The sequence below is a fragment of the Canis lupus genome, chromosome 29, assembly GCF_048164855.1.
Source record: "Canis lupus baileyi chromosome 29, mCanLup2.hap1, whole genome shotgun sequence".
In the NCBI taxonomy this organism is placed as follows: Eukaryota; Metazoa; Chordata; class Mammalia; order Carnivora; family Canidae; genus Canis; species Canis lupus.
This window is the reverse complement of record NC_132866.1, coordinates 12,064,829-12,077,551: the sequence shown is the minus strand read 5'-3', so window position 1 is coordinate 12,077,551 and position 12,723 is coordinate 12,064,829. Positions and strand designations below refer to the sequence as shown.

Here is a 12,723-nt window from a genome sequence, read left to right as displayed (position 1 = left end):
GGCAAGAACAGCCACAGCAAATATAGAAGGCAAATGACCACCTCTTTCACATCCATTTAACACTAGAACAGTATTGCTTTTAGCACTATATTTTGGATCACAGTATGGTTTTTGTACTTGTCCCATGATCTACTACACTCCTCACTGAAATCCAGAACTTTTCACAGAGGAATTTTCCAGAACACAGGATTTCCAGTACTAAAACTGAGACAGTCCCAGACAAACCCAGATGGCTGGTCACCCTAAATTTGCCACCTCATTTTGGACATAGCTGCAAGGCTAGACACAGTGGTAGCCAGGCTAAGTCCAGCATGGACCCCAATCCCAAGTGGTCACCAAAAGGGTGACATGAAGCCTTAATTCAGCATACCCGAGTTTGGGTTTGGGGTTTGTTTGTTTTTTTTTTTAAGATAGACAGATTAATAGATTTTATTAAGCAGGAAGCCCGATGTAGGACTCAATCCCAGGACCCTGGGATCATGACCTGAAAGCAGACACTTACCTGGAGAAGCTACCCAGGGGTCCCCCCTAGCTTGGGTTATTTAATATCAGCCTTAACTGAATTTCCTTCTACCCCTTCCAGCAAAAGTATGGGAGCTAGATACCAGGCAGATCGTTCGCAGCAATTTATAGTTAATTTATACTGCCTGAAATGTCCCACTAGGTCAGTATCATTCTTCACCCAGTTAATGAAAGGATTGATTTTAAAGACACCTTTGATCATTAAAAGCATGATTAAGACTTCCTCCCTATTACCCTTCCTTAGGAATGAGCAATACTTCTTCCTACAGCAGAACGCCTTCAGTTCTCCCAGCAAATGTGCTTGCTGCAATTGTGTGTTTAATTAGTCTCTTTCTTCAGAAGAAATAATTGTGTCCCTGCTCTGGATTTCATTCATAAGATCACTTACTTCGCATATGGCAGGCTTTTTATTGACTCACTCACTTATTTCAGGGCCATATGGTGCACACAGAGCAAAGCAACGATGCGTTAGGCAGAAGCCCAGCGGGAGCAGGGGAAAAGCCAACAGTCTGACATCCGTCAGGCCGCCAGCTGACATTTAATTGACTGTCTACTATGTGCCACCAGCCAGGCTGGGGACTCAGAGGTGAGCAAGAGACACAGACAGTACACTTAAGGCAGTTTCTCAACCTCTGTACTGCTGACGTTCGGGGCCAGTTAATTCTTAGTTGCAGGGATGTTTGTTTGTGGGATGTTTAGCAGCCTTTCTGACCTCTACCCATGAGAAGTCAGCAATGCTGTCCTCTCACAATACCCCCTATCAGTATGACAACCAAACAGATCTCCAGACATTGCCATATGTTCTCTAGGGAAGAGAATTGTCCCCAGGTTGAAAATCTTACCATGTTTGCAATCTAGAAGAGCAACTAAGACAACTACACAACTTTTTATGATGGATAGCATGGGAGAAATATGGTGGTTGTAAACTCCAGCACCTTTGGGAAACAGCAATGGGAATGCCAGGAAGGCAGTGGAATAGGTCTAAGTGGTAAGGACAATCCTGCCACAAGGCATCAGCTACTGCTCAGCTCCAGCCAAGTATTACCAGATACTCTAACATTTCTAGTGAATTCTAAAATCCGGACCTCTATATGAAATTTCCCCAATCTTGCAATGTCCTCAATGGGTTAAAAATATTTTAATAAAAATATAACCCCCAAAAATAAATAAATAAAAAGATCAAGGGCCTTATTCAGCCAGATGCCTCTTCTGGATAGAAAATTGGGCCGCATCTGAGTCCTAGCACTACCTCTGGCTCACTTCCACCTCTGGGCATTGAGGTCTGTTTCTAAAAAGTGGCAGGTGGTTTATATGATCAAACATAGACAGTGGTTCTTGATCCTGGATGCTCACTCAAATCACCTGGAGATATCTAAAAACCCATCGATGCACTGGCCTCATCCCAGACCAGAATATAATGTTGGGATCTTAGTGTCCATATTTGTCAAAATCTCCCCAGGTGATTCTAACTGGAGAATCCCTGGCATAGGAGAAGGAAACCATGTGTGTCAAGGCCCACCTCCAGGTAGTGGGTTACTATAATCTGGGATTCCAAACTCGAACCACTTGGGCTTAAATCCTGCTCCTCCATGAGTAACTATGGGGTCTGAGGGAAACTTAGTCCAGGTCTCAGGGCCTATATCTATTAAGAAGAAATAATAACACTACCTACTTTATTGGGCTGGTGTAAAAAGTCAGAATCTCTAGAGACTGGGCCCAGGCATTAGTGTTTTTATTTTTCCAGAAATTTTTAAATAGCAACCAGAGTTGAGAAGCAATAATTAGCTTCCTGCCAGCTCTAACACTCTGTGAATTTCCCTTTGTGTAACGAGGAAATGAGTATTAGACACCCACTAAGTCTGGGACTGAGATGCCCCACTGGGATCCCTCAAGAAGGATTGGAGATAAAGAGCCAGATGCTGTCTGTATGTGACATAAACTCCAAAGGAACACAACATAACCTCCTACGCACACAATCATTAGCTGCTAGGAATAAGAAGTACTTTGAATATCATTCTAAAAGGACTTGACTTGTAAGGGCTACCTCTACTAGCATGAAGGACCTTCCACCAAAAAACTTAAAGAGCCCTAACTTCCAAATACTGAGAATCTTGAAGCATCTGATCCAGTGTCATGCTGGTAATATTTCCATTATTCACCTGAACTTCTGTAATGAGGTGGGTAACTATGGGGCTTCCATTTGGGACACACACATTTATCATTTGATTAGGAAAGATTACCTATTTTTAGATAAAACATATATCCCCTAACAGGGATGGACAGTTATAAATAACTTAGAAAACTCTAGCCGACGCCCAAAACATCATGATTTAGGTTGAAAGAAAAAGCCTTTCTGATCACTGTCCTCTTGTGTTCCTCAGCACATTTTTCATGTTTACTTGCTGTCACCCCAGATAAGTGATCACCTTGGCTGTATCCCATTTCCTCACAAGGTAAGATGGGAGGAAGAATGGTCGCAATCAAATGGGCAAGATTAAGGCTCCAAGGAGGACAGACAGGAGTCTGGTGCCTTTGCCCTGCAACCAGTTAACAGCCTACCTCCAATTTATATAGGAAAACTCTTGGGGGAGCCACAGAAATGGCTACAAGTAAGGCCTCTACTCAAGCTGTCAGATGGGAAGGGCTTGAAAGAAGCCAAGTCTCTCCTTCTACATTGAAATGGAGTTCTGGTCCTTCCATGAGATGAGGTTCCTTCCTTCCTTGATCCTTGAAGCAACCCAGGTGAATTCTGGTGCAAAAAGGAGATTCCATTCCCAATATAGCTGGAAAACTCTAAGCAAAAAAGAAAATAGTATTAGATTAGAACCTAAAGTAGAAAATAGGGATCCCTGGGTGGTGCAGCGGTTTGGCGCCTGCCTTTGGCCCAGGGCGCGATCCTGGAGACCTGGGATCGAGTCCCACATCGGGCTCCCGGTGCATGGAGCCTGCTTCTCCCTCTGCCTGTGTCTCTGCCTCTCTCTCTCTCTCTCTCTCTCTCTCTCTGTGACTATCATAAATAAATAAAAATTTAAAAAAAAAAGATTAGAACCTAAAGTAGAAAATAAATATCCATGAGTCCAGAAGATACTTCCAATTCCAGGAAGATGGGATAGACATGTTTTTCCCTATTTCTTCCAGTATATACAACTAAAAACCCTAAACTTATAACATGACATATAAAATGCAAGTAGACTAAAAGGTAAAAGGCAATAGATCAGCTAGGGACCTCAGTATCCAAGAAATGATATTTTGAGCTCCCTGGGTTTTCTTTTTGCTTCATATATCCCATACATGGAATGAAGAAGCCAACAACCCAGAAATGCCAACACACACAGGGAGAAAAAAGGGAAGAAAAGGAAAACCTGCTCTCTCTAGCCAAAGGGTCTGAAAAGAACCAGTCTAGCAAGACAGAACACTTTTAGCCAATAATCATTCTACTTCAATCAAATACTATAATAAAAATTGTGATCCCACCTCTACTGATGCCAGCAAAGGCCAAAGTGGGGAGCCTAGATTTCCATCCTCATGAGGCTTTAACAAGGTGTCCCAACACCCATATCCAGTCAGTATCGGAAAAGACCAAGTCGGGAGGCAGGGCTTTTATTCCATCCCTGCAGAGTGGTAATGCAACCCCATCCCTGCCACGTCAGTGAAGACTACATGGGTAGCCAGAATCCTAACCAGCAGTAACAAGGAACACCCCCCCCCCAATCAGGTGTCAACAAATGCCACATAGGAAACCTAGACTTCTACTTCCACCTGACAGTAACAAGGCAGCACTACAACTTCCTTGCTGAAGTGGTGTCAGAGAAATCCAGCCAAAACAAATTAAATAACCTCATAATACAAAAATGTCCAGGTTTCAGGCAAAAAATCACTCATCATAGCACAATCCAGGAAGATCTCAAACTACATGAAAAAATACAATCAATAGACATCAACACCAAGAAGAATGTAAGAATTATGTCACTTAAGATTTAAAAGCAGCCATGATAAAAATGCTTAAGCAAGCAATTACAAATGCACCTGAAGTCAATGAAAAGATAGAAAGCCTCAGGAAAGAAAAAGAATGTATATAAAGAAGGATGAGAAATTTTGGAACTGAAAAATACAGTAACTGAAATAAAAGCTCAGTCAATGGCCTCAATAACCAAATGGGAGACAGAGGAAAGAATCAGTGAACTGGATGACAGAACAATAGAAATTACCCAATCTAAACAACAAATAAAATAAACAAAAACAAAAATAAACAAAAAAGAACAGAGTCCCAGAAGAGTGGAGAAAGGGGAGGAGGCTGAAAAGGTACCCAAAGAAATAATAGCTGAAAACTTATCAAGTTTGGCAAGAGGTATAAATCTACCAATTTAAGAAGATGAATAAAACCTCATACAGGATAAGCCCAAATAAATTCACAAAAAGATACATTATAATTAAAAATTTTAAACTAAAGACAAAGAAAAATTCTTAAAATCAGAGTATGAAACTAGACCATTCTCTTATACCATACACAAAGATAAACTCAAAATGGATGAAAGATCTAAATGTGAGACAAAAATCCATCAAAATCCTAGAGGAGAACACAGGCAACACCTTTTTTGAACTTGGCCACAGCAACTTCTTGCAAGATACATCTATGAAAAAAAAAAAAAGATACATCTATGAAGGCAAGGGAAACAAAAGCAAAAATGAATTATTGGGACTTAATCAAGTAAAAAGCTTCTGCACAGCAAAAGAAACAGTCAACAAAACTAAAAGACAACCTACAGAATGGGAGAAAATATTTGCAAATGCCATATCAGATAAAGGGCTAGTGTCCAAGATCTATAAAGAACTTATTAAATTCAACAGCAAAGAAACAAACAATCCAATCATAAAATGAGCAAAAGACATGTACAGAAATTTCACCAAAGAAGACATAGACATAGCCAACAAGCACATGAGAAAATGTTCTCCATCACTTGCCATCAGGGAAATACAAATCAAAACCACAATGAGATACCACCTCACACCAGTGAGAATGGGGAAAATTAACAAGACAGGAAACAATAAATGTTGGAGAGGATGTAGATAAAGGGGAAGCCTCTTGCATGGTTGGTGGGAATGTGAACTGGTACAGCCACTATGGAAAACTGTGTGGAGGTTCCTCAAAGAGTTAAAAATAGACCTGCCCTATGACCCAGCAATTGCACTGCTGGGGATTTACCCCAAAGATACAGATGCAGTGAAATGGCAGGACACCTGCACCCCAATGTTTATAGCAGCAATGTCCACAATAGCCAAACTGTGGAAGGAGCCTCGGTGTCCATCGACAGATGAATGGATAAAGATGTGGTCTATATACACAACGGAATATTACTCAGCCATTAGAAATGACACCCACCATTTGCTTCAACATGGATAGAAATGGAGGGTATTATGCTGAGTGAAGTAAGTCAATTGGAGAAAGACAAACATTATATGGTCTCATTCATTTGGGGAATATAAAAAATAGTAAAGGGGAATAAAAGGGAAAGGAGAGAAAATGAGTGGGAAATATCAGTCAGTAAGGGTGACAGAACATAAGAGACACCTAACTCTGGGAAATGAACAAGGGGTAGTGGAAAGGGAGGTGGGCGGGGGGATGGGGTGACTGGGTGTCAGGCACTGACGGGGGCACTTGACGGGATGAGCACTGGGTGTTATGCTATATGTTGGCAAATCAAACTTCAATAAAAAATATACAAAAAAATCAACCAGAGAAAATATGACAGCTTTTCTTTAGGGGAAAACAATTAAAATGACAGTGGATCTCTCATCAGAAACCATGGAGGCCAGCAGAAAGTGGCACAATAATTTTCAGGTAGTGAAAGAAAGGACTTAACCTAGAATCCTATACCCAGCAAAAATATCCTTCAGGAATGAAGGGGAAGTAAAGGTATTCTCAGATTAAGAAAAACTAAGAATTTGTCCCCAGCACACCTACTCTAAATGAATAGCTAAAGGAAGTTCTCTAAACAGAAAAACATTAAAAACAAACAAACAAGAAAACAAAACCTTAGAAATCAAGAGAAAAGGACATGATAAGCAAAAATAGGGGTAAATAAACTTTCCTTCTCTTGAATTATCTAAATTCCTTTTGAAGATCAAGCAAAAGTTTTAACATTGTCAGTATAGTTCTGAATGTATGTAGAAGAAATATTAAAGATAGTTATATAATAAACGAAAGAGGATAAAGGGACATAAAGGAAGTGAGGTTTCGGTATCTCACTTGAATTGGTAAAATGACAATACTGGTATACTGTGATATGTTACAGATAGATATAGATATATAGATATATAGATATATATATACACACACACACACATACATATAATCTAATACCTATGGATAGAACAACCAATAAAAAAGCTAAATAAAAAGATATGTTCAATACTACAAATAAATAAAAATGGAATTCTAAAGAATGGTCAAGTAACTCATAGGAATGTAGGAAAAAAGAAAATAGAGAAAAAAAAGAAAATAAACAGAAAACAAATTAAATGACAGACAGCCCTAGCATATCAATAATTATATTAAATATAAATGATATATCAATTAAAAGATAGAAATTGGGAGAGTAGATTAAAAGTATTATCCAACTATCTTCTGTCTACATGAAATTCACTTCAAGCATAACAATATAGGCAGGTTGAAAGTAAGATGATGGAAAAGATAACATGTAAATATTAATCAAAAGGAAATGGGAGTGGCTCTATTGCTATTAGACAAGGTAGACATCAGAGCACAGAAAATTACCACAGACAACAACATTTTATAATGACCAAGAGGACATAGCAGTTCTAAATGTGTATATATCACCCAATAGAAAATACAGTTTTTGCTACAAAATATATGAAGCAAAAACTGATAAAGTGGATGGAGAAATGGACAAATCCACAACTAGTTATAGATTTCAGAACCCCCTTCTCAACAATTGATTGAACACCTGGACAAAGTCAACAAGAATACAGAAGAACTCAACAATATCAACCAACAAAATCTAACTGGCATTTATGGAATCCTCTCCCTAACAAAAACTGAATATACATTATTTTCTAGTGTCTACAGAACATATATCAAGATAGACCATACTTTGAGCCATAAAACAAACCTCAACAAATTTGAAAGAATTGAAATCATATAGGATGTACTTTCCAATCACAATGGAATCAAACAAGAAATCAATAACAAAAAAGATAACAGGAAAGATTCCAAATGCTTGAAAACTAAACAATACACTTCTAAATAACTCATAGGCAATAAATAAATAACTCACTCACTCATAGGCAAAAGAGGAAATCTCAAGAGAAATAAAAAATATAGACTGAACTGAATGAAAATGAAAATACAATGTATAAAAATTTGGACACACAGCAAAAGCAGTATTGAAAGGGAAATTTATAGTACTAAATATATATATATATATATATAATTTATATACATATACATTAGAAAATTAGTAATATATATATATATATATATATATATATATATATATATTAGAAAAAAGGTAAAGCATCAGGGTACCTGCTTGGCTCATTCAGTTAAGTGTTTGCCTTTGGCTCGAGTCATGATCTTAGAGTCCTGGGATTGAGTCCCGCATCAGGCCCTCTGCTCAGCGAGGACGGCTTGTCTCTCTCCTTCTGCCCTTCCCCACTGCTCATGCTCTGTCTCACTCTTTCTCTCTCAAATAAATAAAATCTAAAAAAAAAAAAAAAAAAGTAAAGTGTGAATCATCTAAACTCCTACTTCAAGAACCTAGACAAAAAGAGCAAAACAAACCCAAAACAAGCAAAACAAAGAGAATAATAAGCTGTGAGTAGAAATAAGTGAAATTGAAAAAAAAAAAAAGATTTTCAATAGGGAAAAAAAAAACAAAAAGCTGCTGCTTTGAAAAAAACATTAAATCTGACAAACCACTGGCAAGACTGACCAAAAAAAAGACAGAAATTATCAATATCAGGAATGAAAGAGAGGATATTACCATAGACCCTGCAAACATCAAGAGGATAAAAAGGGAATACTATGAACAACTCTACACACAAAAATTTGACCACTTAGATGAAGTAGTCAAAAAACGACTCATCCAATGTGGAAGAGATCTTTCAGGTAGATCTAGAACTATTAAGGAAACTTAATTTATGATTTAAGCCATCTTCAAAAAACAAAACAAAACAAAAGCAGAGATTTCTACATTCTGATAGTTTCACTGCAGGATTCTATAAATTGTTTAAAGAGGAATTAACACTGATTCTGCACAATCCCTGCAAGACTATAGAAGAGGAGGTAACAGCTTCCTCATCCATTTTATGAAGGTATTATTACCTTGATACCAAAGCCAGATAAAAACAATACAAAAAGAGAAAACTACAGACCAACATCCCTCATGAATATAAACACAACAGTCCTTAGCAATATGCTAACAAATAGAATTCAGCAATTAATAATAAGAATTACACTCTAAGACCAAGTTACTCCTTGGATGCAATACTGGCTCAATATTGAAAAATCAATCAATGTAATCTACCATATTAACAAGCTAAAAAGAACAAGCACATAATCATCTCAACTGATGCAAAAACAAAAATAATTTTACAAAATTCAAAGCACTTTGATGTTAAAAACTCTCAGTGAAATAGGAACGGAAGAACTTCCTTAATTTGATAAAGAGCATCTATAAACACGTACAGCTAACATCATGCTTAACAGTGAAAGACAAATGTTTTCTTTCTAAACTAGGAATGAGGAAAAAATATTCACTCTTACCACTTTCATTCAACATACTGCTAGATGTTTTAGCCAGAGCAATAAAGCAAGAAAAGGAAACGACAGACAGGAAAGAGAGAAATAAATTCCTATTTACAGATGACATATTTACATAGCAAATCTAAAAGAATCTATAAAAACTTAAAACTAAAAAATGATCTCAGCTAGGATGTAGGATATGAGATAAACATATAAAAATCAATTGTATTTCTGGGATCCCTGGGTGGCGCAGTGGTTTAGCGCCTGCCTTTGGCCCAGGGCGCGATCCTGGAGACCCGGGATCAAATCCCACGTCAGGCTCCCGGTGCATGGAGCCTGCTTCTCCCTCTGCCTGTGTCTCTGCCTCTCTCTCTCTCTCTCTGTGACTATCATAAATAAATAAAAATTTAAAAAAAAAATCAATTGTATTTCTGTATATTAGCGATGAACATGTAGACACTGAAATAAAAAATATAATATCGTTTTAAGTCGCTCCAAAACATTGAAATGCTTAGGTAAAAATCTAACAAATACTTCCAAAATATGGACAGGATTTAAATGTTGAAAACTACAAAATGCTGATGAAATAAATAATTTCTAAATAAAAAGAAATATCCCGTGTTAGTAGACTAGAAGACTCAACACCATAAAGGTATCACTTCTCCCCAAATTTCTCCAAAGATATATAAATGGCCAATATGAACATTAGTAGATGCTCAACATTATTAACCCTCATAGAAATGCAAATCAAAATCACAATAAAGGGACTGGGTAGGTGGCTCAGTGGGTGGCTCAGTGGTTGACCACCACTTCAGGCCCCCTGCAGGGAGCCTGCTTCTCCCTCTGCTTATGCTCTGCCTCTCATGAATAAATAAATAAATAACCTTTAAAAAAATCACAATGAAATTCTACTTCAACCCACTACTCAGAAATTTCACTTCTAGTTATGTATTCAAGAAAAATTAAAACCATGTTACATAAAAACTTGTACATGGGTGTTTGTAGCAGCATTATTCATAATAACCAAAAAGTGGCAACCACATAATCGACCGACAAATGGATAAATAAAATGTGGTCTATCTTGATGATGGAATACAACTGGAAATAAAAAGACATTATTGACACAAGCTACAATATGGATGAAAATTGACATTATGCCGAGTGAAGGAAGCTTGTCACAAAAGACCACACATTGTATGTATGATTCCATTAACATGAAATGTCCAGAGTAAGTAAATCTATGGAGACAAAAAGATTAGTGGTCACCTAAGATCAGAGGTACTTAGAGGAAATGGATAGGGACTGCTAAAGGGTAAAGGGTCTATTTTTGTGGTGACAAGAATGTTATAGAATCGTTTGTGACTGCTATACAACTCTGGGTATATACTAAAAACCACTGAATCTTGGGGCATCTAGCTGGCTCAATCAGAAGAGCATACAACCCTTGATCTCAGGGTCCTGAGTTCAAGCCCCACATTGGGTATAGAGATTAATTAAAAAAAAAAAAAAACACTGAATCGTATACTTTAAATGGATGAATTTTGTAGTATGTGTGGTATGTGGTATGTGTCAATAAAGCTGTTATAAACATTAACAGCTTTATTAATTTGTGCACAAAGAATCCATGGGTCCCTATTGATATAAATGACTGAACAAATAAATATATAAATGGGGAAGAATAGTCAAACCTCGAATACAAAAAGAATTCCAGGGATCCCTGGGTGGCGCAGCAGTTTGGCGCCTGCCTTTGGCCTAGGGCGTGATCCTGGAGACCCAGGATCGATTCCCACGTCGGGCTCCCGGTGCATGGAGCCTGCTTCTCTCTGCCTGTGTCTCTGCCTCTCTTTCTCTCCTGTGACTATCATAAATAAATAAAAATTAAAAAAAATATACAAAAAGAATCCCAAATAATTTATGTAAACACTTTGCCCTCAGGAAAGTGAAATATAACCCTCCAGTCCTTAACTATGGGCTACACAGAGTGACTTCCATCCAAAGAGCACAGCATAGAAAGGAGGGAGGAAAAAAAAATCACTTTACAGGGAAGAAAACTGACAACCACCACCTAGACCAAACGATCAACACCAATAGTGATGAATCGTGTTGATAGTATAGACCCTTGATAGGATATAGGGTATCTACAAATGGCTATTTGCTACATAGGGCATCTAGAATGGCTAAATGCTCTGAGGTCTTCCTCCCAAAAACCAAGGAGGGGTGGGATGAGCAGACAAATTCCAATTGAGCGACAGTATAAAATATCCAATCAGAATACCTCAGAAACCGACAAATTCATAAAAAACAAGGGAAGTCTGAGAAACTGTCACAGCCAAGAGGAGCCTAAGGAGATATGACAACTAACATAATGTGATATCCTGTGTGGGATTCTGGAACAGAAAAAGGACATTTGGTTAAAAACTAAGGAAATCCAGGGACACCTGGGTGGCTCAGTGGTTGAACATCTGCCTTCCACTTAGGTTGTGATCCCGGGGTCCTGGGATAGAGTTCTACAACAGGCTCCCCAGAGAGAGCCTGCTTCTCCCTCTGTCTCTCATGAATAAATACAATCTTTAGAGACACCTGGGTGGCTTAGCCGTTGAGCATCTGCCTTCAGCTCAGGGTGTGATCCTGGAGTCCTGGGATCGAGTCCCACATTGGACTCCCTGCATGGAGCCTGCTTCTCCTTCTGCCTATGTCTCTGCCTCTCTCTGTGTCTCTCATGAATAAATAAATAAATAAAATCTTTTTAAAAATAAAATCTTCAAAAAAAAAACAACTAAGGAAATATGAATAAGGTATGGAATTAATAATAATGCTATTTGTTCATCCATGATAAGAGTGTGGTACACTAATGTAAAACAATAATAGGGGAAACTGGGTGAGGTGTATGTGGGAACTGTCTGTACTATCTTTGCAATTTTACTATAAATTCTAAACTGTTCTAAAATAAAAGGAGGTTTAAATTTGTAAGATTTTATTTAACAGAGAGGGGTGGGGGGCAGAGAGAACAAGCAGGGGGAACAGCAGAGGGAGAGGGAGAAGCAAGCTCCCCACTAAGTAGGGAGCCTGGTGTGGGGCTCAATCCCAGGACCCTGAGATCATGCCCTGAGCTGAAGGCAGATGCTTAACTGACTGAGCCACCCAGATGCCCCTTAAAAAGGTGGGGGTTTTTTTGTTTTTTGTTTGTTTGTTTGTTTTTAAGGTAAGGCTAAGAGCTCTGGTGATGGAAGGAGCTAAGGACAACAATGAAACTGACCCTCCATAATGGTCAGACTGGACTATAATGGTACTTTTTACCCCTTCTCTGATCATCAGAGCCCTCAAAGAACCAGCCATGGACAGAGAGAAGCAGGAAAACATAAAGAAGCCTGGAAACATCATTACTGATGAGATGGTCAGCAATGCCCAACACAAGAGGCACAGAACTGCAGCTGAAG

General features: G+C 38.3%; 1 long non-coding RNA gene across 1 annotated transcript in view; it reads right to left on the bottom strand.

Moving 5' to 3' along the window:
- Positions 1-1,628: 1,628 nt before the first annotated feature.
- LOC140620537 (uncharacterized) overlaps positions 1,629-12,723 on the bottom strand; it is a 43,973-nt gene continuing 32,878 nt past the window's right edge. The window contains exons 2-3 of the long non-coding RNA XR_012020298.1: positions 8,069-8,242; positions 1,629-3,315 (exon numbers count right to left, since the gene is read on the bottom strand). This is a non-coding gene — a long non-coding RNA (uncharacterized lncRNA). The remainder of the gene's footprint in view (positions 3,316-8,068; positions 8,243-12,723) is intronic.